Source organism: Theropithecus gelada, unplaced genomic scaffold (genome assembly GCF_003255815.1).
Source record: "Theropithecus gelada isolate Dixy unplaced genomic scaffold, Tgel_1.0 HiC_scaffold_15883, whole genome shotgun sequence".
Classification (NCBI taxonomy): Eukaryota; Metazoa; Chordata; class Mammalia; order Primates; family Cercopithecidae; genus Theropithecus; species Theropithecus gelada.
In genome coordinates this window covers 3,289,598-3,315,782 of record NW_020257640.1, presented here as the reverse complement: position 1 = coordinate 3,315,782, position 26,185 = coordinate 3,289,598, and the positions used below count along the sequence as shown (strand labels likewise).

At 43.9% G+C, this 26,185-nt stretch overlaps 1 protein-coding gene and 1 long non-coding RNA gene across 3 annotated transcripts in view; one reads left to right on the top strand and one right to left on the bottom strand.

Annotated features, from left to right (window-relative positions):
- Positions 1 to 24,960, bottom strand: part of LOC112617129 — a 36,772-nt gene extending 11,812 nt beyond the window's left edge. The window contains exon 1 of the long non-coding RNA XR_003117854.1: positions 24,843 to 24,960. This is a non-coding gene — a long non-coding RNA (uncharacterized LOC112617129). The remainder of the gene's footprint in view (positions 1 to 24,842) is intronic.
- Positions 24,828 to 26,185, top strand: part of LOC112617128 (tyrosine-protein phosphatase non-receptor type 4) — a 223,098-nt gene continuing 221,740 nt past the window's right edge. For both annotated transcript variants that reach the window (XM_025373857.1, XM_025373856.1), the window contains exon 1: positions 24,828 to 25,600. The gene's annotated coding sequence lies outside the window, so the exon portion shown is untranslated. The remainder of the gene's footprint in view (positions 25,601 to 26,185) is intronic.

Genomic DNA, 26,185 nt, shown 5'->3' with positions numbered 1-26,185 from the left:
AGCCCAAGCTGAGTGACCTTCAGCAAGTTTTTGTTCTTTAGCCTCAGTTTCTTCCTCTGCAGGGGAAAAAAAAAAAAAGAATCTACAGTACTTGCTATGCTGATCTCAAAAGGATATAACAAGAATCCAGTGAAAGGATGTATGTGCATCCCAAATTCGCTCAGGCCCAGCACCAGAGGGACAAATGAATCCACATTAACAGATGTCACTGGGGCCTCCCACCTGCTGAAGCAGGCCTCCAGCACTTCCCCATAGAAGTTTCACTGAGCTATGTTTCAAAGTGCCTAGGTGTGTCTCACAAGGACCCCCATGCAATCTTCTTTCTCAGTTCACTGCCTGAGAAGACCCTCCCTATAGCTACTATGGCCCAAGCAGGGGCTGAATCTCAGGGCTCTCAAAGCTGCAAAAGACAAGAGGTGTCAAAATGGTCTGTCCGCTCTCAGAATGCACCCCCAGCTCCTAGCAGAGGGACACCTGGAGGCTGGAACATGCTCGGGAATAGCCACACTGCGGGTTAGTTCGGGAGAACATCCCTACACAGAGGGCAGGGCCCAGGCTGAGGGGCTTATTCAGGTTCCCGCTGGATCCACGCAGCTGCCTGGAGACAGGGATTGTCCTCCTCATTTGACAAGTCACACAGCTAGTAGTAGTAGATGGTGGAACCCTGTGGTGGACATGGATCATTCTGGCTGCTTAGCCTCCGGATATACTTATTCTATGCTTTCTTCTAGAAGCTGTGCAGTTTTCAGTCTTATATTTAGGTCTGTGGTCCAACCGGAGTTAATCTTTGTGTATGATGTCAGGTAAGCCACAAGGTCCTTTTTCTTTGTATTGGATGTCCACTTGAGGATATACAGTACTTCTTATTTGGGAGGAACATCAGGGTAAGTGGAAGGAAGATTCCATTGCCCGCTACAGAAACCAAGCTAAAGGGGAAGCTTCTCACTCTCTGGTTGCTTAAAGCTTTGACCCTTCAGGAGACAAGCCAAGGCACACGGTCATTTAGGGATTAGATGAGGTGGCTGTGAACAGCAGTGACAAGTGCCCCTCCCAAGTTGGTGGCTCTCGAGGTGGCCTCTGGACCTTGCCTGTCCTCCTCTACATCTTGCCCCCACCAAGGCCTCCCAGCGGCCCCATGATTCCATGCGCTTCCCACTGCTCCTCACTTAAATTCCTTCTCTGCCGAAGTTAACCAGAAACAGTTTGTATTTGCAACCAAATTTGCAGCTGCTACAAGGCAGAATTCAAACTCTGACAATGTCTTGCTAAAAAACCCATGTGCTTTCTAACATACCATTCTTGGTGCACTGTTAAAGCTTATGTACATACAAGACATAGTTATTATTACAATGCATTAAATTGGACGATATCCTAGTGAGATAAGTGGCAGGGTGGTGGTAATCGTGGAAAAAAGAAAGCTCAAACCATCAAGGCTAGATGCTGTCAAGCTACAGGCTCACAGAAAGCTTTGGGAGGAAAAGAGCTACACGAGTCAGGAAAACAGCAGATTAAATAGGAAGCACCCAGCTGGGTAATGCAATTCCACCGCCTCTTTTCCAAAGAACTAAATTCAGCTGTGGCTTAAAAAAAAATTCCTGTATGGTTTGTGGGTGGTCATAGTCATGAAGCCTAGAATTTTAAAGCCAGGAAGGACCTTAAAAATCATCTGACCTTCAGACCCGCCTGGGTTTTATAAGAAAAAGAAAATCATCTATTGTACTGGCCTCATTTCCTAGATAAGGAGACTGGTTCCCAGTTAGGTTACAAGACTTAGAAAACATCACGTGCCAAGGCAGTGACAGAGCCAGACTAGAGGGAGGCGTTCTCTCTACCTTGATGCATGCCCTGTGGAAAAGGGTGGTAAACACAGTCCAAAAAGTCAGAGGGGACCTGCTCTTACACAGTGGGAAACTAGACATTAGTTTAAGTAAGAAATCAAATTGCATGTTTATGCCAGTCTTGTCATCTCTGTGAAGTCACTGATTCATTCTCAAAACCATCGCCCTGAGATGTGCCCACTCTTTCCTATGCTTCTACTGGGGAACTATCCAGGTAAACCTCTCCTCCCAAGGTCCTCTAGAGTGTTCCTGAGGCCCATACTTAAATAAACAAAGCATTTGAGGGCCAGGATGTACTTGAAGTTCTTCTTCAAAAAGTATGTGTTTTTCTGCAATTGACACAGGCTGTCGTACATGTATCACCCGGGAGGAGTGATAGGCTGTGGCGTTATCTTAGTGCTATGGTTTTAGCTTATAGACAATTCATTCCTATTAGCCCCTAGGGAAAAGGGATGCTGAAGACATTCAACAGAAGACCTAAAGTCTCTATCGAGGCATTTTCACATAATCAGCCTACACTCTGAGTACAATTTGGGGAAAAGCTTTCCTTCTCCAAAATGCATTTTCTTAAGAGGCTCTGGAAGTTAGTGGAGATGTTAGAGAGCACTGACTGACCACCTTCTCCTGTGAAGGAGCCACCTCTCCAGCCAATCCTCCCCAGTGGCCTGAGCTTCATAGTCAACCAGAGAGCTGCGGCCCCCCACAGCAGCAAAGTGATGTAAGCCTCAGGGAGAATGAGATCGCTCAGTTTATAGTAATGCGGAAAGTTCTCCAAGGTTCACTGGGGATGCAAAAGTGGGGGTGATAATTTGATCACATGGGTGTAAAAAATAAACATATATGATTCAGCAAAATACACAGACAACTTCCGAAAAGAGACACATGAAACCATTAACAGTGTTTGCTCCTGAAGAGTAGGATTGGAATATCAAGGAAGGAGGGGATATTTTTGCTTTTTGCTTAAAACATTTCTGTAATGTTTACCTTAACAGCAATAACAAGAACTATGAGTATAGGTTACCTTTATAATTAAAAGTAGAAACTATTTTTTTTAATCCAGTTTCCAGTTTCCAGAGCATTAACCCTCAGATCTGGGTGGGTAGGGCTCAAACATCTGTATCTCAATAAGTTCTTCTGATGATTCTAATGTGCAGCCAGAGTTGAGAACCAGTGGGTCAGGGCATTAAGAGTCCCTGGTGATGTATGAAGCGGGAGAGGAGGTAATGTGTGAAGTGTTACTGTGTTATCTGAATATGAATCTCTCTGTCAGGTTAGCTTCTGGGGAGAAAGAGGTGCTGGCAAAATTCAGCAGAAGAGCTAAGCAGTATGTTTCCTGGGACAGAAGTGGGTTCCTCAGGTAGGCATCTCAGGGGGCAGCCAGAGGGCACTTGGGTCGATGCCCAGGAAGCGGAGAAAAGAAAGCAAGAGAAGGCAGTTCAGGCCCACGCAGCAAGCCTCCGAGGCCTCCTATGTCCCCAGAGCCATTGGCTCCATGGCCTCTGTGCTGCCCACCGCAAAGCAAGGACTTGTAATGTAGGAACCCACAGGCAGTTCAAATATTTGTTGTATTTGGAAGCCTCCAAATTCTGTTTAAAAATAATTCTGGGTTTCTTTCAAAAGGCAGGTTGGGGAGAAACATCTGGAATAAAATAAACCCGCAGACCACTTGCACAGACCAAAAGGGAAGGGAAAAAACATCCCACTCCAAATTACGTTATTCCCAGCAGAGCCAGGAAAGACATGAATGGGGGAAGGAAGAGCAAAAAACCAGCTTCTAAATGATGTTAAGAGAGGGTGGGGAAAAGCAGGGGGGAGGTCGGTCTGACAGTACTTTGCTCTGACATTTTGGAAAGAAAGAAGTTCCATTTCAGTAATTTTGAGTCTTGCTCAAAAAAGTAATTTTTCTGTGCAGTTCTCAATGATACGCTTGAGTCAACTCTGAGGAGCGGCACACACAACTGGTATCTACATTCCCCTCCTCCCCATAGACCTGGCTAAAGAGTCTGTGTCCTGTCCCACTAATAATGGATGTCCTCTCAGGGAAAGCATGTTTCTGACAGACGGTTGTTCTCAGCAGCAGGGCTGGTGTCTGCATGTTCCATGTTCGGAGTTGAAAAGGAGCTGGCATCCGCAAGATCTCTTTCGGAAGCGTTGAGGAAGTCCTTCCAGACCATCGGCTGCAATTCCCATTGCAGATCAGCTTGTCTTAGGCAATGTCTGCCATGGGGACAAATCGTTACTGACAGCCAGTGTCTCAGTGGCTCATGTTGATTCCTTTAGGACAGCTAGGGGAGCTGAGCGTGGTTCCCCTAGCATTGCTGAGCATCTAGTAGGGACCCTGTAGAAGTGATGTCTCTTACTCTTGCTCAGTCCTGTGAAGTCATTTTTACTGTCCACATTTCACAGATGAGGAAGTTGAGTCCCCGGGAGTCTGGGCTCCAGAATCAGGCACATCTAGCTCCTCTACTCAGCAGTAGGGACTTCAGGCAAGTTACTTAACTCTCTGTGTCTTGGGTTCCTCCTCTTCAAAGTGGAGAGAACAATGAAACCTCTCTCATAGTAACAGAGAGGATTGAGAGAATGCTTCTCAAGGGGTTTAGCAGACAAATATGCAACCAATAAATATTAGGTGCTATTGTTACTGATGTTGTAATGATTTAAAGGGTTAAACAGCTCACTCGAATTAAGTAACTCAGCACTGTAATAAAGTGCTGAAGCTGGGATTTTTGTTGTTGTCTTAGCCCCAGCACAAACTCTTATTACTCAGCACTGTGTCTCTAAGCTGAGGATAAAAGACAGAGACACAGACGTCAGACAGAGGCACCTGTCCTCTTCCCTCAAGGGACAGCAAAGTAGCTAAGGGTATAGATTAGGTAGAGGTTGCCTTCTGGACACAAGGTTTATTTTGTGGCTTGTTAGTCAGAGAGTGGGACTGACTATCTGTCACCTGCTGTAATACAGGTCTAGGATGAGGCTCAGGAGAATTCTGCTGACCATGCAGCAGGCAGGGCCAGAAGCTGGGAACAGGCTGGCAAGGGCTGGAGAAACTGGGCACCACAGGCACTGGTGCGGGGAGGGGACGCAAAGTCTGGGCACCGTGTCTGTGGGCTCAAAAGGCCGACTGTTTGGAACCATCTGGGGGACGTGGTCAGCCAAGCAGGCTGTGGGGGGAAATGCCCAAGTCAGCAGGCTGCAGCTGAACTCGAAGGAACCTGGCATGGATCTGGCAGCCAATGGGTGACCTGCAGCTGTGGAAAGTAGGATTCTGGTTTCTAGGGTCCCCTGGGGAGGTCACTGGCTATCAGTAATTCACCTGTAGACCTGGCCATTCCTAGTCTTTCCTAGTGAGGGTGTGTGTAAAGAACCCACAGGAAGGCCGGGCGCGGTAACTCCTGCCTGTAATCCCAGCACTTTGGGAGGCCAAGGTGGTTGGATCACCTGAGGTCAGGAGTTTGAATCTAGCCTGGCCAGTATGGTGAAACCCTGTCTCTACTAAAAATACAAAAAAATTAGCTGGGCGTGGTGGTGCATGCCTGTAATCCCAGCTACTTGGGAGGCTGAGGCAGGAGAATTGCTTGAACCCAGGAGGCGGAGGTTGCAGTGAGCTGAGATTGTGCCATTGCACTCTAGCCTGGCAACAGAGCGGGGCTCCATCTCAAAGAAAAAAAAAGAACCCACAGGAAAATAGGAGTCGAGCACCATCATTGCTATGCTAGGCACTTTGCGCATCCCATCTCAGTTCCCACAACAGGCCCATGTGGTAGCTATTCTCATGCTCCAGGTTATCAAGAAGGAAACTGACGGTCATACAAGTTAAGAAATTTGCTCAAGGTCAATGTTAGATTGTCTAATAAACTAAATAAATGTCTGCTTAGGATACCCGCAAAGCAAGAGCACCTAAAAACTTGCTTCTGAAATAATTTTAAAATTGATTTTTCTAAGACTGCATCAAAGGAATCACTGTTGGAAAAAGAATTTCGTTGAATTTCTTTACAATTATTTTTATGTCCTAAACAGAATGGAAAGGGATAGGTGGAAAAAAGACTTTCTCCTCATTTTTCTCTCTTTTTATAGTGAGGGAATGAGGTGATGGGGAGGAAGAGGGAGGAATCTTTTCTAGAAGTTCTCAGAAAATGTCCTCCAACATCCCATTGGCTAGGACTGGGTCGCACACACCCCTAGACCAGTCACTGGCAAAGAGAAACACATTGTGTTGATTGTCTTAGAACAACTACAATTTATACTGTGGTGCTGGGCAAATGGCCACATCAACAACATTGGGTTCTGTTAGCAAGAAGAAAGGGCCAACACAATGGTGGTTGAGTAGGCTATGGATGGAGCTATCGCAACCCTTCAGGGTGCTCCCAAATCCCAGAGGAGCTAGGAAAGCACAGACAGTTCATTTGCCAAATGGTTACCTTGGGTTTGGGATTTATTTACCACAGGATTTTAAAAAGAGACGATCAATTGACCCTTATGGAGACTTGAATCCCATGACACAGTATTATTATTATTATTATTATTGTTTTGAGGTAGGGTCTCACTCCTGTCACTCAGGATGGAGTGCAGTGGCGTGCTCATGGCTCATGGCAGCCTCGACCTCCCAGGCTCAGGTGATCCACCTCAGCCTCCCAAGTAGCTGGGACTACAGGCATGTGCCACTATGCCTGGATAATTTTTTGTATTTTTAGCGAAAATACATTGGTTTTGCCATGTTGCCCAGGCTGGTCTCGAACTCCTCGGCTCAAGCAGTCTGCCTGCCTCAGCCTCCCAAAGTGCTGGGATTATAGGCATGAGCCACTGCACCTGTCCAGACACAGTATAATTAGAACTACGTATGTTCTAACCAAAACTTCCCCCCAATTCTTTCCCCTCTTTCTATTCCTCTCACCTTCTTTAATCAGCTAAGTGCCTTGTCACCTGTCGTCATTTAAAGTCCCCACTTCCCACTCCCTCCTCAACTCCCTGACATCTGGCTTCCACCCTAGTTTCTCCCTTGAAACTGTCTGGCAAAGGTCATGAATGAATATTAAGTTCCCCACTCCCTAGAATACTTTTCCACTCACAGCTTACTCAGCTTTGTGGCACATAGCACTGTCAACCCCTCCACAATCTTCCAAGGCTCTCCTCCCTTGGTGCCTGGGGCCCTACTCTCTCCTCATCCTCTGCTGAGCTCTCTGGCTGCTCAGTCTCCAGGCTGGTTTACTACAGGGGCCTATTCCCAATGTTGGGGCTTATTCTCAGAGTTCTTCCCTTTACTTCCTTTCTTCTCTCTCCAGACACTATCCTTATGACGTGCACTACCTCTCAGATCTCTAATTCCAGTGCAGGCTAGAGACCTGAGCTGCAGATCTCTATGTTTCATTGACTTTTGGATAGAATTTCACAGGCTCCTCAAGTTCAATTACTTCTGTGTATTTAGAAACAGTGTCTCACTCTGTTGCCAGGCTAGAGTGTAGTGGCCCCATCATAGCCCACTGCAGCCTCAAATCCCTGTGCACAGGCAATCCTCTAACTTCTGCCTCCCAAGTAGCTAGGACTAGAAGCACACACTACCATGCCTGGCTTTTTTTTTTTTTTTTTAAGAGATGGTTTTTCTATGTTTCCTAGACCAGTTTCATATTCCTGATCCTCCTGCCTCGGACTCCCAAAATGCTGGGATTGCCAGTGTTAGTCCCCACGCACGGCTCAATTTCTCCTAAATGGACTCATGATACTCTCTCACTTGCCTTTTCTCTTGTGCCTCCTGATCTTGGTGACTGGCACTACCAGCTATCCAGCCACTTGGCCAAGCCAGAAACCTGGGTTCCACCATGTAATAAATAGATCAAGTCATATTGTTTCTATTTATTTAGTATCTCAGGTATCTCTGTTCTCTTGTATATCCACAACTTCCACCCAGGCTCAAACATATATCATAACTCTCTGGGTTATTACAAGGGTCTGAAACTGATCCCCCACCTTTATGTTCACCCTCCCCCCCTCAGTCTATGTGTCACCATCATGGTGGTGGTCTTTATAAAATACAGAGATGCTCATTTCTCCACTCTGTAGAAGCTTTCTATGGCTCTTCTCTGATGCCAACACAAAATTCACGACATAGAAATGCAGAGACAGCCCATCTTTTCAGCCTTACTGGCTTAGGCTCTCTCCACGCTAGCTGGAGACAGAAAGACATGACACTGCATTTTAATAGGTAAAATGTTTTACCTTTAATAAGTTGGGTTGCTTGCATTTTTATAACACTCTTTGATTTGTCCAGCTCCATTTTGGAAAACCATTATGTAATGATGTGACTAAGCTTCAGTCTGAAACACTGTGTCTGATTTGAATTGTTGAAACCTCTAAATTCAAGTTTCCTTATATGCTAAATGGGGATACTAATACTTGCTCAGAGGGGAGTTGGGAGGTGTAAATTCAGTGATATATATAACAGGCATGGCATATGGTAAGTGTCCCATCAATGATAACAGCTACTACTTATAGAGCAGATCTTACTCTGTGCCAGGATGGTTCTAGGTGCTTTATGTTGTTAGTTCCTTTGATCTTCATAAAAATCTTATGAGGTAGATACCATTATTCTTATTTTATGGATGGAGAAACAAGCACAGGGGGTTTGCATAGCCCGTCCAAAATCACACAGATAGTAAGTGGCAGAGGGAGATTTGAATCATTGCAGGGTAATGCTAGAAACTATACTCTTTTTGTTTTGTTTTGTATTTTGAGACAGAGTCTTGCTCTGTCACCCAGGCTGGAGTGCAGTGGCGCGGTCTCAGCTCACTGCAACCTCCACCTCCCAAGTTCAAGCGATTCTCCTGCCTCAGCTTCCCATGTAGCTGGGATTACAGGAGCATTTCACAATGCCCAGCTAATTTTTGTATTTTCAGTAGAGATGGGGATTCACCATGTTGGCCAGGCTGGTCTTGAACTCCTGACCTCAAGTGATCCACCTGCCTAGGGCTTCTGGAGTGCTGGGATTATAGGCGTGAGCCAACGCACCTGGCCCAGAAACTATATGCTTACCCACTAAGGGACCCTGCCTCTTCATGACTGTTGATCGTTTAAATTAATGCATTTATTTTAACTGTATGTACCAGAAAGTACATCTGGAGTTTTTAATAAATATGTTACAAATGATTTGGAGGGAACATAAAATATAAGGACTAATTTCTAGAATGTTAGTATTAAAGCAATAGAATGTCCTCTACCACACACACAAAAAACCAACCTCTTGATACATTGAAGATGCTGTCTCTTCACTGAATTGATCCAGGAACAAATTGCTTTGACATCATTGGTACCAAAATAAATCAGACCAAAATTAAATCTATCATTCTGTAAATTAAGGAGTTTAGAAATCACTTCAAAGAGATTGATATTTTTGCCTTTTTCAAAATTGCCATTTGACGATGCCTTCATTCTGGAGGAGCTTCAAGCCAGAGGCACTTGCGGCTGCCCTGTAGGTAAACTTGACTTTTAGCCAGAGCAAAGTGCTCCACAGCCACAGCAGTTACCTAGTTCTTCTTGGTTTGGATTTTTGCCAATCGGGCAACAACCGTAGGTGCCCCAGGATGACTGTAGTGGTGTTTCTCAGGGACTGGAGTGTGTGCTTTATGTCAATACAGACAGTTCTCTCACTGCTTGGTCTCAATTCCATGAACACTTGGAAATTTTACCCCTTGCAAAGAGAGGGAGAATGAGTGTACAGGCTTTTAGATCATCCCTTCTCTGGTCTCCAAAATCCTTTAGGGCAGGGACTGTGTTATATTTATCTCTGCAAACCCAGATCCTGGCATGGTGCCTGGCACAGAGAAGGCACTTAACTAAGCCGAGTGCTGGTGGGTTTAGAAGTCCTAGTTTATCTTCTTCTTCAACCAGAACTGGTTAAGAATACGGGTTGGGATGACAGAGTACCTACAAGGGACAGATATTGGCACCCTCTTCATACAGGAACCTGGATGGTAGTGATAAAATATCAGTTGATAATATTTGAGAAATTGTCAAGTTGTTGGAAACACATATAACTTCCCCAAATAACTAAGCTGGAAAACTGTACCAGTTTGAATGTGTAGATTCTGGTATGCTTATAACAACAACAAAAAAAAAGGCACATCACAGTGATCACACTTTACAGCGGCACATGCTCCCTCTTCCCTATTGAAGATATAGTTCCAATTCTCTCCTTTTTTGGTTGATGCTTCTCCTGCTCTTTTCCCATTAAGACTACATCTGTGATTCTGTAAAATCTTTCCTTCCCTTTCTTATTACCTAAGCATATAAAACATTCATATGTGGAAAGATTCTGATATGCACGATAATTCCAAATGCTGCAAGCCCAAACAGACTTGGAAAAGTTCTCAGTTTACTACCAAAGCATACTTACATCAGAAATGTCTTAAAGCACTAAAAGAAAAAGGGAAAAAATCTTAGGGCAAAGACCCAATTGTAGTAGCAAGGATAACCAGTGGTTGAAGAGACAGGACATGGAAGGGTATTTCCTCCCCACCCCAGGCACTCTGCAATGGCTTGATGGAGCACTGGGCAGGATCTTAAAATAATCTACTCTCCCGTCGGACACTATTGAATTACTTTTTATCTTCACAAACAAGTGCTGCTATTAATTAATAACACCGTGTACCAGGCACTAGGCTAAGTGCTTTGTATGCCATCTCTTTTAATGTTCCTCATACTTTGCAGGTGTCAATAATCCATTTTTAGAGGTGGAGTAATTTGCCTAAGAACATACAACAAATAAATCTGTTGTACTCCACAGCTCAACTTCCTTCCACAGAACCAGTATTTCCAAGACAGGATCAGAGCCTGGCATTGTTAGCAAAGCTGTGCTTATTAGCTGTGTGGGTGACAGGAGCAAAGGAGTTAAAACCTTCAAAGTGCAGACAGCAGTGCCTGGCAGGGGGCAAGCACTCAATAACGGTTGCCAGTGTGCAGATGCTATCCCTGCTGAGGAGGGCCACCCAGTTTGTCCAGGTTGAAAGGGAGGCTCAGAGCACAGGTTAAGATGGGGCCAGGGCATGTGTTATCCTGACAGTTGCTTGGTAAAAGACCTGATCCAGGAAGGAGAAATGAAAATTAAGCAGAAAGCCAGCTTCAACCAGAGCAACTGGCCCAGATCTCCAAGCTGGTGGGGCCATGTGAGGATTCAGTGAAGACCAGGAGGGTTGAGAGAAGGCGGCAAGGAACAGGTGGAGGGATGTTGTCTGGTGGTTTAAGTAACTGTCTTTGGACGCTAGGCACAGGGTGTAGAGCCCCTTCTGTGGAGGCCTCAGACCTCTCGCCAATGCTAGCAGCAGCTCTTCAAGGCATGCCTGGTAGAAAAAGCCTGGGAAGAACACATGCCAACCTGACCACAGCAGTCAACTCATGGCCGATGGGGAGGGCCCAAGCTTGGGAGCAGTCACCAGTGGACATGCTTGCCTTGTAGGTAATATATTTTTAATACATTAACAAAATCAAAATGCTGTACATTTAAAATGGGTCCGATACATGACAGCTTTTTGTCAACTGTGACACATAGTGGAAATACTATGGGTGAGAGGGAGATGGAGATGTGCTAGAATGGGGAGGAGCCTAAGGTCTGGATTGCCAGTGATTTGTCCTTCTCCACTGTGGCAGATGCTGCTACGGATTTCCCAGTTCCCAATCTCCCCTCTCCCTCAGTATTAGAAGTACAGAAGCCCCACATTTCAGAACACTGTAGCCCTGCAGTAGAGGTCACACTTCTCAGGCTCCCTTGCCTCAAGGTGTGGCCACATGACTGAGCCCTGGCCAGTGAAGAAGTAACATGTGCCAGCTTCAGGAAACTCTCCTTTGAGCTGCAGGCACCTGCCTTTGCCCCCATTTCTTTGTCTCTTCCTCCAGTGGCCGCCTAGAATATGGATGTATTGGAGACCTAATCACCAATTTAGACCATGAAGATGAGAGCCACACCCGAGGGATCGCAGAGCAGGAGCTGGAAAGAGCCTGGGTGCCTGAGGACGTCACAGAGCAGGGCCACTATGCCAGCCCAGGAGTGCCTCCCTCAATTATTCACAGGACAGGGACATGAACCTCTCCTTGTATGAGCCACTGTATTTTAGGTTTTCTGCCAAATGCAGAAGGGACTATCTCAGTCTCTTGGATTCTTTTGTTAATTTTTGCTTCTTCTCCGCCTATGTGCAGGTCTCTTAGGACAGCACCCCCCCGCCCCACCCTGCTGAACTGAGAAGGCTGAGGCTGACCCGTGTGTCTCAGCTGTTTCCCTTTGTGAACCCCTAAGTGCCTTACAGACTGTGTATTTATTAGTAGTCTATTGTTAATAATCATAGTAAGCTAGCCAAGCTGACTTTTTATTGAACTTTGGAGTTTTATGGTTATAAAAGAATGAAAACCTCAGAATAAAATATTAGGCTCTTTGATCTGTGTGAATAGTCCCTCTTGAGCTGTTCTGGGTGTGTTTTTCTGTGATTTCCCAGCTATTGTGCTAAGCACCACACTCAGACTCAGCTGCCTGTTAACGGGAACAGGAGGACTGATGCATTAGCATAACAAGGGATCTGCAGCTAGCCTAGGCTTTCTGAGTACTCCATGCACAGATGGGGTGGAGGGTGGGCAGGGACCAGAGCTGGGGTGGAGGGTGGAGGGGCATCTGAGAACAGGCAGGCATAGAGGGCAAGGGCAGGAGAGATAGAGTCAGAGGGGTGGGCAGAGATGGCTCGCTGCCACTTAATAGGTATACAATGAGCAACTCTTGAAGAAAGAAAGGGAGGAGGAGGAGAGGGAAAGAAGGAAGGACAGAAAGAGGTTGCTAGGACCAAGTGCTAGGCAGCCAAAAAAGCATTGGGGGTTGCTTCAATAGAATACACAAGACAAGAATGTACATGCAGGTGCATGGGGATAATGCTTCAGCAGGGTGATAAATACACACACACACACACACACACACACAGAGACATGGACACAGGCATATACAGACACATAGACTCATACAGATATACACATATGTACATGTGTGGTAGCCAGCCTCCACAATGGTCCTAATCCTTGCCTTCTGGTGTTTACACCCTTGTGTCATTCTCTCCTACAATGTATCTGTCTGACTTTGTAACAAATAGAATATTGTAGTCATGATGGTGAGTGACTTCCAAGGCTAGGGCATAAAAAATTATGGAGGCTCCCACCTTGCCCTCTCTGGGATCACTTTCTCTGCATGAAGGCAGCCCTCATGTTGTGAGGACACTCAAACAGCACTATGGAGAATTTCACCTTCTGCCAAAAGCCCATACCAATTGGCCAGCCATGCAGTGAGCTATCTCAGAAACAGATCCTCCAGCCCCATTCTGGCCTTCAGTTCCAGATGATAGCAGCCCTGGCCACAACCTCACAGCAGACCTTAAGCCAGAACCACCCAGCTAAGCTACTCTCGCTTTCCCAACCCACAGAAACTGTGAGGTAACAGTTTACTGGGGTTTTATGCCAAGGTAACTTGCTAAGCAGCAATAGACAACTAATACAAACTACATACACACATAATTTTCCATATAGATAAAATCTATAATACAATGCATATACAGTTTTTCATAATTATCAAAATAATATGGATTTACTGGAGAAATCTTATGAGATAAGTACTATCATGATTCCCATTTTAATTGACAGGGAAACTGAAACACAGATAGTTCAAGTACTTTAAGCAATAAGTAGAGGAGACAGAATTTGATCTCAGGCAATCTGAGCCTATCACTGTCTTACAGGATGGCACACTCTGGCTGACATTTTGTTGTATTTCCCTCCAGTCTTTTAAAAATACAGTTTAAAAAAATCAATAGACTTTATTTTCTAGAGCACTGTTAGGTTTACAGAAAAATTGAGCAGAAAGTACAAAGAGTTCCCATATATCCCCTCTGCCCTCCCCTTTCGCCTAGTTTCCCCTATTGTTAACATCAGGCATTAGTGTGGTGTGTTTTTTACAACTGAGGAGCTGATATTGATACATTAAGTCTGAGCTGACATTAGGTTTCACTGTTTGTGTTGTACATTCAATGGGTTTTAACAGATGCATGCTGATACGTATCCACTATTATCGTATCATACAGAATAATTTCCTGCCTTAAAATCCCGTGCTGCACCTGTTCATCCCTCCCTATGCATGTCATTCTTAAGCAGAGTTAATACTACATATACTAATTTTGCAGTTTTTAAATTAATATTGCATAAGTATTTTTTCATGTCAGTAAAACTTATTTATAAACATTATTTTTAACACTTGAATAACATTCTATATGTGCATGGCTAAACCATAACTAAATTTATTTATTCCCTGTTCTCGGGCATCAACATTGTTCTCCCAGGACTTTTTTTTTTAAGTCCTGGAATGGAGGACCCTTGACAATTCAACTCATCCTGAATTTAAGTGTGCATTTGTCTACGGATGTGTGTGTCAGCTTTGGCACGTAGGTACAACTGCTGCAATTTCAACATCCTTAACCTGGCTCTGTCGGAAACTTGGAAATTATTGATTCTGTAAGTTATTTCTAGCCTGCCAGAGCACTTGTTCTTGTCCTCTCTCCCCCGACCCCAACTTGGCTTTTAGAATAAGTTTTCATCAGTTCCCAAGAAATGAAACATTGTGAATACAAAATGACTAAGAGCATTTCTTTGGACCCTACGCCCCACAGCAGACACAGGCTGCCCCCTGATGCCCTTTCAGGATTAACAAGGATCTGAGAACAAGCAGTATAGAAGTAGGGGCAATAAAGGAAATTGATGTTCTCTGAGATTGATTTGTTAAATATTCTGTATATCTTTTGCCCATTCCCAAATCCCTTCACTTAATTCTAAATTTGATTTTTAACAGCCTACAAATTCCTATTGGATTAAATCTTTATGACTCATCTGTATACTTTCAAGTTCCTGTAATTGAAAATTCCATTTATATGTGATTTTCTTATTATTATAGTATTTTTTTTGCACACCAGAGGACACCTGGGTCTGTATTTCAGGAAGGTACATACACCTGTTTGGATAAGAAGGAATAAGGCACACAAAATTTAAGCCTCAGGTTTAAGCCTTGCTCTGCCCTCCACCTACAACTCTCTCTCTCTCTTTTCTCTCTCTCTCTGAAACCTGATGCTCAGATAGAAAGTTGGGTTCTAGGCCAGGCGCAGTGGCTCACGCCTATAATCCCAGCACTTTGGGAGGCCAAGATGTGCAGATCACGAGGTCAGGAGATCGAGACCATCCTGGCTAACATGGTGAAAACCCATCTCTACTAAAAATACAGAAAATTAGCCGGGCGCGGTGGCAGGTGACTGTAGTCCCAGCTACTCAGGAGGCTAAGGCAGGAGAATTGCTTGAACCTGGGAGGTGGAGCTTGCAGTGAGCCGAGATCGCGCCACTGCACTCCAGCCTGGCGACAGAGCCAGACTCCATCTCGAAAAATATAAAATAAAATAAAGAAAGAAAGTCGGGTTCTAAACTGTGTGACTTAGATAATCCCTAGTGCTAGTATTGACAGGAGAAGAACCTAAAGTAGTTAGAAACTAGAAGTGGCAAACTTGAACCGGCAATAGCAAGACTTTGTAAGTCACTGATTTTAATCAAAGAAATGTTTGTCTCACTCATAATGGGCAGTTTGTCTTTTAATTCTGAGAAAGTTAACCTAAAAAGAGTGAAGCACAACCTTAACTTTTGTTTTAATGTGGTCCCGGACCTTCAGATTGAAGAATAAAAATGTATATAACTTGCTGAATGCTTACAATATAGTTTAGATAACTTAGTTGGTTTTTCCAATGAAAATTATTAGGCCACAGTAAAATGCTGGGTTAATCTGTCAGCATTCAGTAGAAAATTCAGGAACTATAATAAATAGGGGAGCCAACAGCCTTTACTGAAAATTAATAAAAATTTTAGTCAAGTGACTAGCAATAAGCTTTTAAGATCACCATTTGTTACAATCTATTATAAATTTTGCTTTACCTCCAGCAAAAGTTCACATATAAAATTGGAATCATTATTTAAACTGGTTAAATATGTGATGATAACACATCAAATCTCTAGTATCTCACATCTACAAGATTACAACAGACTTCTGAATTTCCTTCCCCTATACCTTAGGCATGGAACAGACTCCCCTCAGTGCAGAGGTTCCCATGGCAGTGATTATTAACCAGGGATGGGACCTAGAAGGGTGTGGGTGACACATCGGAACTGGGTGGGGAAAGGAAGGGTATTGATGTAGCATCTCAGGTGATTCTGAGATACCCCTCATGCGGAGATACTACCACTGTTTTAACCGGTGTGCCAGGTTCAATCCTTGCCCAAATGTAATCTCTCCTTCCTCAATACCATGATATGAATTTTTCTTAAATCATTCACTTTATCATCATACTCCCTTTCTTACACACCTTCATCATCTACCAGTTAATGCTCATACTCTTCAGCTTGACTTTCAAGAAACACTGTACCTCTCCCCCCCACCATCATCACAAAGCTTCACAAGATTAGAAGTTGCCTATATCTCCTACTACCCCTTGCCATTACATTATCCTTCCAGAATGCTGCTGGAAAAATCCGTTTATTTCAAAAAAAAAATTTTTTTTTTGGCTCTAACATGTATGGCTTCGGTGGACCCAAGAGTAAACAAAAGCCAGGATCACTATTCTAAGGAGCACAAAAGTCAACTGGAGAGAAGAGAGGAAACTGGCCATTGCAGTCTCATGGGCTGTGTGCTTTGCTTGGGCAGAGAGAGTTGAGCCTTGAGTGATGAGAGGTCAGGGTGGCTTCTGGGAGGAGCCAATTTGACAGCTGAAATCCGAAGGGTGAGAAGGAGTTTGGCAAAGAAAGGGAAGGCAGGACATTAAAGGCAGAAAGGAAAGACTGCATATAAAAAGGTGAGAAGGAGTGACCAGCTCAGGATGGATGAGTCATCTGTGGACCAAATCTGTGCTGGAGATAGTTGACATATCTATCGCTGATAATAAACTGGGGATCACTGAAGTCCAATCACGGCAATGTGGGATATACTTAGAAGTGCTTTAAAACCAGAGAAAGTGTTGACTCAAACCAGTACGTTGAACATGCCTGCTTGGTGGCAATGGACAGAAGGGAACATCCTAGAAGTGTGACAGGTTGTCAAAGTCTGTCTGTGCTTCTTAAGCACTGTCCAAGGGACAGACACATGCATCAGTTGGGCATGAGTACTGTCATCACTAGAGGGGGATGCTCCATGGTGGGGCTGGGAGAGATCTCCATTCTATGTTCCCTAAATAACTTCTCATGCCTGGAGACCTTCATACTGGAAAGAGGCTATCATTATAGCAAACATCAGTATCTGGTCCCTTCCAAAGGCATATTTGCTTTCAAAGAGAGAGTGATTTTACTTTGTAACCAGTTTCTTAAAAACAGTTTAGCATATGGACAGTGCCAAGTGCCTGATTAATGTGTGTGTTCTGACAAGATCAAAATTTGGGCTCTGTAAAACCAAGGACTAGGCTCTGGGCCCTGGTGGCTCCATGGGGCTCTGCCACATGGAAGGTACTAACTAAGAGGTCAGCAGGCCTCCTCTTTAAATGCAATAAGAACAATTTGTGTGTCCTGCTAGTACTGTTACTTGTGTGTTTTGCATCTCCTGTCTTCTCCTTGCCTCCATCTCCATCTAGAATGTAACAGGGAGCACTGTGACTCAAAGTGCCATGCTGCAAATGGTTTGTCACCGGTCCAAAACAAGATAAATCCAGAAATTGAGAGTAAGAGTTAGAACATTTTAGAGAAATTTGACAGAGTAATTAATTTCTGTTGAATGTAATAAAATATTGGGATTTGTTTTTATTATGCTGTATGTCTTTGTTTTTTCATTTCATTTTATAGTAATTTATTTCTACAAAAATATTGGTCCATGATGGACTGGTCTTTCACCCCAGATAGTTTGAGAAGTACCAATATAGAGGGTAGGGATCCCTGTTTTACATTGATGGTCTATGACATTCAGTGCCTGTCCAAATGTCAACCCTGCTGCACAGTAGAATCACCTTGAGAGCTGAAAAAAAAAAAAATTTCTATCTCTCTATAGAGAGAAGCTTCAGCTCGACCCTCACCAATTAAATGAGAATTGAGGTGGGATTAGGGTGTGGCAAGGGCATCTGCATTTACTAAAAACTTCCTTGGTGTTTCTAACTTCTGGCCAGGAATGAAATCCTTAATGTGGGTGGTATCCAATCAATGACCACAGGTTGAATGAATGACTAAAGCATGTCAGCCAGCTAACAACAGGCATTTGTTACACACCTGACAGTGCTGTACCAGGTGGTGAGTAACACATTATAAAGTCATGAAGCTTAATCAAGATTTTCCAATCTGATGATAAAGCTCCTATTGACAAGCCAATACAAAACAAAGGGCACAGATTAATAAACCTGTAGCATTCACCCACAAATAAAGTAACATTTATACACTATGGATGGATGAAGCCCAACTCTCTCTCTCTCTGTCTCTCAAAAGCAAACAGCATATTCAATAATATTTCACCTAATGGGAAAGAGATTTCCTTAGGCTGGTGTCTCCCCGTTGGTCAGAGAATCCACTAGATGTCACTCAAGGTCCCTCAAGGTTCCCTTTCACAGGCTTTGCGTGGTCTTTAATTACATCAGATCATTTTCCTCACCAAACTTTGTCCCCACAGTCTAAGACTTCTAATGGAAACCATGCAAAATGTAAGGCACAGAATGTGCTGGTTGTTTGATCTCTTTTCATGGCTTTCTCTAGCACTCTAGGGCCACACCATTCATGCATCTATTCAAGAATAGTAACTGAGGGCTGATGTTCTAATAGGACACATTAGTTTAAGCTGTGGTGGAATCATGAGGCGTGAAATAGCCTTGGTTCTGTCCTCACGGAGTTTACAATTTAATCTATGAAAGCACTCTTCATTCTAATTTGTGTTGTTTATTTATTTATTATTTCTCCCTTCAGACCAGAAGCTCTCAAACTTTTTTGGCCACCATATCCAGAGTAAGAAAGAAAGAGATTTTGGCTGGGCATGGTGGCTCATGCCTGTAATCCCAGCATTTTGGGAGGCCAAGGAGGGTGGATCACGAGGTCAGGAGATTGAGACCATCCTGGCTAAAACTGTGAAACCCCGTCTCTACTAAAAAATACAAAAAAGTAGCCAGGCGTGGTGGTGGGCACCTGTAGTCCCAGCTACTTGGGAGGCTGAGGCAGGAGAATGGCGTGAGCCCGGAAGACAGAACTTGCAGTGAGCCGAGATCGCACCACTGCACTCCAGCCTGGGCGACAAAGCAAGACTCTGTCTCAAAAAAAAAAAAGAAAGAAAGAAAAAGATTTTATATTGCAACCAATATTCACACAAATGCTCAAACACATAACCAAAGTTAAAGCTTCACAGTACAATGCTTATCTTCATGTTGTGCGATACATTCTGATATTTTCTAGTCTATTCCAGTTCCTTTTTTTTTTCAAAGTGCTAGTCATGATCCCCCAAATTGATTTCACAACCTACTAATAAGTCACAATCCTAAGAATAAAAAATACTTGACTTGAAGGCAATGGCAACCTCTTGTGCCTAGCAAATAGTAAGTGAGCAATATATTTTTTTAAATGAATGAAAATTATGAGGACTAATTTGCATTAATGTTTACATTAAGAAGATATATACAGATTAAGTAGTTTATAATATGTATAATCAGTGTCCTAAGAACACATTTCTATATACACATTACATTCTATATACACAATTATAATGGATAATTTTTTTCAGATAATCTATACCAGCTATACTAGGTACACTATATATGCTGTCAATGTAATTTTTTATGTCAGTCACAATCAAGGACTCACATATTTTAAATTCACATAATTAAAAATATGTTCATCTTGGAAAAAGAAGTCATAAGCAGCAATGAACTCTTTCAGATATTAAAACTCATTATAAATTCCAATAGTAAAAGAGCTTGGTATTAGAGACCATAGCAACAGAGTAATGGCCTCCAAAGATCCCTAATCCACAGAACCTGTGAGTGTTAGCTTGCACAGCAAAAAGGATTTTGCAGATGTGGTTAAGTTAAAGATTTTGAGATGTGACTATTATCCTGGATTATGTGGGTAGACACAATGCAATCACAAAGATCCTTGTAAAAGGGAGGCAAGAGGGAGAAAAAAAGGCAGAAAAGATGATGAGAGAGAAATTTGATGCCATGCTACTAGGTTTGAAGATGGGGGAGGGAGCCATGAGCCAAAGAATGCAGGTGGCTTCCAGGAGCTGGAAAAGGCATGGGAACAGATTCTCCCCTAGAGCCTGCCTCCTCAAGGAACACAGCTTGGCAACCTATTTTGGATTTTTGATGTCCAGAACTGTAACATAATAAATTTGTGTTCTTTTAAGCCACTAAAGTTATGGTAATTTTTTTGGTTTTTGGGAGTTCTTTTTGAGACAGAGTCTCACTCTGTCACCCACGTGGAGTGCAGTGGTGTGATCTCAGCTCACAGCAACCTCTGCCTCCCAGGTTCAAGTGATTCTCCTGTCTCAGCATCCCGATTAGCTGGGACTACAGGTGTGTGTCACCACACCTGGCCAATTTTTTGTATTTTTTTACTATAGATGGAACTCCATCTATACTATACCTGGCCACCATGTTGGCTAGGCTGGTCTTGAACTCCTGACCTCAAGAGATCCACCTGCCTCGGCCTTCTAAAGTGCTGGGATTACAGGCATGAGCCACCATGTGCGGTCAAAGTTATGGTAATTTGTTACAGCAGCAACAAGAAATGAAAATAGAGATGGAGTAAATCAATGGCATGAAGTAAAAAAAAAGTCCAGATCCAAAAAAATCTTTGAGAATTTCATATCTGATGAAAGCAATCTGGGGTGTGTGTGTGTGTGTGTGTGTGTGTGTGTGTGTGTGTGTTTATTCCATAGGTGGTATTAGGACAACTGGATAGTTATTTAAAAAAAAAAAAAAACTGCATCTCTATCCCCTTACACCAAAATTATTTCCCAGATAGCAGCAGAAGACCCACTAACAATCCTGAGATTAGGATCATGGATTTTTAAGTATTTAAAAAACACAACTAAAAGTACTAGAAGAAAATATGGGATTTTTTTTTTATTGTGAAAAATACAAAACCCAGAATGATAAGAGGTCGATTATAGTAGTAATAACTCCCACACAGTGAGGCAATCAGTAGTCAATTTGGCAGCATTTATCAAAGTTAAACATGGCCGTACCCTTCAACCCAGCAATTGCATTTCCAAGAATTTGTCTTAAAGAAATGCTTCGATGAAAACGTTCTTTAGAGCATTATTTGTAACAGTAAATTACTAGAAACAGCCCGATGCCCATTAATTAGAGAAAGTTAAATACATTATGGTTCAGCCCTTAGAATGACATGTATCCGTATGTTTTGTTGAGGAATGATTTCCACACACATTTGTAAGTGAAACACGGTATGATCCCTTGTGTGTAGGGAAAAGAGATGTAGGTTTAGCTTATATATTCAGAGAAAATTCTGGAAGGGTACGCAAGAACTGTCAATAAAACTTTTGAGAGTGGGACTGAGAGTAGGAGGAAGTCTTAGATTTTTAAAATGTTACACTTTTTTTGTACAGTTCCTGATATCAGGATTGCTAACAGGTCTTCTGCTGCTATTCAGCAATAAAGGAAAAAAAGGAAAGAATTGCTGAAAATGAAGAGGGAGAGAGCCATGCTGACATGGTGACAAATCTGGGCCAACTGCCTCCGAGTTATATGGTATAGGATTTTTAATGTTTTAAGTATATTTAACACAGCTCTGTGATTAAAGGAAGCCCAAGCCACAGAATCCTGAACTTACTGGAAACGTGTGCCACCTCTTTAAAGGTTTCAATTATTTAAATATGCTTGTTTTTGCTTTTAAGTTATGCATGAAGATTCCAGGCAGGTAAAAAAGATGAAATTCTCCCTTAATTGACTAGCTAAGGCAGACAGGTACCTAACCAAGGTCTCCTGTTGGGGACCAGGTTAGACAGCACTCACATTTGACTGAAAGCCTGTATACCTTGTATGTCCCGCCTCACCAGCATAGGTAACAAAATGAAGTCAGTTTAAGTCATGTGCTTTTTGAAGTTAAAATTCATACCACTCTGAGCTCTACCTAGCGAGTAGAGTCCAACCTTCCCTTGAGGTTCTTCTCCCTAGATATCCCCAGTGATCCCACTGTTACTCATTTCTTCCAAAGGGGTCCTCTCCAGTTACTGATAGTGGGTGCTGGTGAGTCAGCCACAGTGCCTAGTCAAAGCTGCTTCTCCACTGCTGCTGCCTGGGGTCACTGCCAAGGCCCATACAGGCAAGAACAAATGCCTGTTCCCTTCTGGCTGTAGCTACCCAGGGTTAAGAGAGGTCCTACCATTGACCACACAGTGCAAAATGGCCAGTCCTTGCCTGCCAATATCCTCCAAGTGTGGATACAACCTTTGCTCTTACTCTCCCAAAGCACAGTCAAGGGCAGGCTGCAGACAAGGAAAAAAATCAGTCAATAGCAGTGTCTGCCAATATCCAGTAATGTTTGAGGCCACTTTTGAATGAAAAAAAAAAAAAATTCTTGCTAACTTCCAACTGTTAAGTCATTTTAATTATGTCTCTTAATTATACATAAACTTTAGGTAATAATTTCTTATTCTTATAGCTCACGTCTATAAAACTAAAATAATTTTAGAAATTAAATTCACAAATTTAAAAAATTCAATTAATATTATGTATGTAATGTGTGGTAACGACATTTGTTGTTTTGCTGAAATTAAATTGTCCTCTGATATGAGAATATGGAACTCACTGCTATGGTATGTGCTTTTTTGTTTGGCATGCTTATAATTGACTTAATTATCCCAACATTCTTCTCTATTTGAATTTCTGTTAAACTTTTGTGCAGTGTGCCGTAAAGGACGTGTGACCTTCGCTTAGCCAGAATGCTGTCCTTTCCACAAGAAGTATTCTATTCTTTTCCCATTAGCCCCAGAAAATTAAATTTGTGCTTGGTGCCAAATACAAAATCAAGTGCAGGGTTTCGTTACAAGGTGGTCATCAAATGATCCAGCATAGCGGTTAGAATATATTAACTTTTAAAAGAACATAATTTAAGCAAGAGCAAAATATTTACATATTTTGTAGAGAATTTGCATATATATTTTCTTAGACTGCAGTTTAAGGAACTACATCCTTGCTACTCCAGGGTGGTCCAAAAGCCAAGGAGCTTGTTAGAAAGAGTCTCTAGGCCAGGTGCAGTGGCTCACTCCTGTGATCCTAGCACTTTGGGAGGCCAAGGCAGGAAGATTGTATGGGGCCAGGCGAGTTCAAGACCAGCCTGGGCTGGTGAGAGACTGTCTCTATGTAAAAAATAAAACAAAAAAAGCAATGCAGAGTCTCAGGTCCACTCTAGACCTAATGGATTAGAACATGCAGTTTAATAAGAACCCCAGGTGATCAGCATGTACATTAAAGTGTGAGATATATTAATTTATTATTTCACAATTCAACTTTCAATGGGCCCATGTGAGGCTGGGGCACAGTCTAAAGCGCGCTCTCTCTCTCTCTTTAAGGACAATTATTGATTCTTCTCCTTCCAGGGTTGCAGGCAGGTAGATTTAAGGTGAACTCAGATTTTTCAAGGAATAATGGTGAGTATTGGTAACTTCAAAGGGTCCATCCTGGTGACTTGCAGGGGAAGTTCCACTCGGGAACTTTTGTGTCTTGCTTAACACCAGACACATGACTACATGTAAGCCAGGTGGCTCACACCTATAATCCCAGCTACTCCAAAGGTTAAGGCAAAATCTCTTGAGCCCAGTAGTTGGAGACCAGCCTGACAACATAGGGAGACCTTGCCTCTAAACAAAAATTACATATTGTATGATTCCGTTTACATAGCGAGACCTTGCCTCTCAACAAAAATTACATATTGTATGATTCTATTTATGTGAAACATTCAATTTCTGGTGGAAGTCTCATATGATCTTTGGTTGGAGGATGACTGGATGTTGACAGATGACAATGAGGTGAAGAGCATTTTAGCAGAGGGACTGGCATGATCAAAGACAGAAAATGGCGAGTCACAGGCAGGAATGCATATTTAGGGAGGAATGAATGAGCATTGCTTACAACAGAGATCTGGGAAGAAAAGCAAGTGAAGAAGTAAAGCAGGAAACATGGATGGGCAAGCTGTCTTTTTCAAATGGAAAAACTAACAGGTGTGAGGCAGAAGTGAGTCAATACAAATTTCTATCTTGTCCAGATTTGTTCAAATTCCCTTGATTTGTAGTCATTTTGTCGGCTTGGGGGGAAAGTGGTTTTGGAAAGATCGTCTTTATAAAGGTAGGCTCTGATAGGATGCTCAAGCTAAGAGCAAGGAAGGACAAAGAAGGCACCTGGAGACAGAAAAGGGCACTAATAAAAAATTGGGCAAAAAGGAAGTGTGGCGGTCCCCAAATCCCTTCTTCCTCCATTTCAGCTGAGATCACCCGCAGGCAACTGTCGTATTACCAATAAGTTTGTATCACCAATAAAATATTATAATGCACCTGGCTAAAAACCCTGGCGTGATAACACCAAATTCATGTTATTGGAATGAACTAAATTTTAAAAAGCACACCGTTCCAGGCACACAGAAGGCACCCCCGAACGTTTGTTTTATAAACGAAGGTTGGTTGCTGAGGCTGTTTTGGAGCCTATGTTTAGGAGAGGAAATGATTCAAAACTGCCCCCCAAAACCTATATCCTTTAGGAGCACTGAGGTTGGGGCGACCTGCTGCCAAGCGGTCTGGTTTTCCCTTTTAACACAGGCTTCTTGTCCCAGTATCCGGTCCCTCAGGTCAGTGGCTGCAGCAGGGGTCGCAGCCCAAGCAACCAATCGCGATGCGGCTGCGGGGCGGGGGCCACAGCGCTCCGCCTCCCCCTCCAATCCGCGCTCCAATCCGCGCTCCAATCCGCCCTCCCAATCCTGCTACGCCGTCCTCTCTCGCACCTGCGTGTCCCTCCGCGCTCCGACTGGAGCGACTTCTCCTCCCTGCGCTCGCGGGGCAGGCGTTTAGCCTCGCTTCTCGCGAGATCGCCTCCTGCTGCTGCCGCCGCCGCTCCCGGCCGCTGACTGGCGGCGCCTGCGCAGCCGCCATGTTCGGTTGCTATGCTGCGGCCTGGGAGAGGGGGTGTGCTTGAGGGAGGAGGAAGAGATAGCGGAGGAGGAGGGGGAGGAAAGGGAGGTGGAGAAGGAGGGGGGTGACTGAGCTCCTCTTGCACTCTCACACACAAACGCTGCCCAGGATTACCCGCCAGCTCACGCCGCGCAGCGCGCTTTTCCGCTCCTCGCGCCCCACCAGCAACGTTGTTCTCTCAGGACTCCTGGGTTCCAGGGGCCGGAATTGGGCCTGAGCCGGAGAGGAAAGAGACTTGGCTTTGGCCGAGGGGTCGGAGGATTGGGGCCAGGCCCCCCTCCCCCACGCACTTTTGGGGGTGTGGATTATCTCATCCCCGCAGGGAGGTAGGAGAGGTCGCCGGCTGCCCGCCTCCCTGCCACCTCCCTGGCGACGCCGGCCCGCGGCTGCCCAGCAGCATGAGGTGGTGCTGGCGGCTCCGGGTCGTGGCGCGACCGCTGCGGCGGCGGCTGCTCGGGGGGCGCTGAGGTAGCCCCCCGGAGCGGCACGGCGGACGCGCTTCTCCCCTGCGCGCCGGGGCCTCGAGGCTTTTTTTTCTCCAGCCGAGAGGACGCGGCTGTGATATACGAAGGTAAGAGGTTCTCCGGTCCCCGCCGGCCTCTCGGCCCTGCACGCTGAACGCGAGGCTCTTACCTGCATGTGTGGCTCCTGGGAGGTGAGCCAGGTAGAGCAAGCCTGAGGTACGAGGATGATTTAAAAGGAAGGGAAAAAAAAAATGCCTTATTTCCTTTCTTCCTGGGACCTCTGCTCTTGCGGGGGTTATAGTTGGAATCTCTGTTATGGGTCAGAGAAGGGATAAGGGATGGAATAGGTGCGGAGATGGAATGTTCCCCAGTACCTAAACTCTAGGTAAAGCTTTGGAATCTTGAGTTTTCCATTGCTGGTAGAATTCCTTTTTTTTTTTTTTTTTTAATTGGCTCATATGAGCGCTTTTTGCACGTTGCATGAGCCAACTATTCCTACCATTGAAGTTTTAAGCCTGTTATGATTCTATCAGTCTATACCTGTATTTGGGAATCTGTAGTTGTGCTAAAAAAAAAAAAAAAAAAAGTTGAGATGTAGGTAAATAATGATGCATTTCGCAGGGTTTCCATAAAATGGAACAGCTTACAGTTGCACAGGTGATGTGTGGATGTTTCTGCAAAACTTGGGGTGG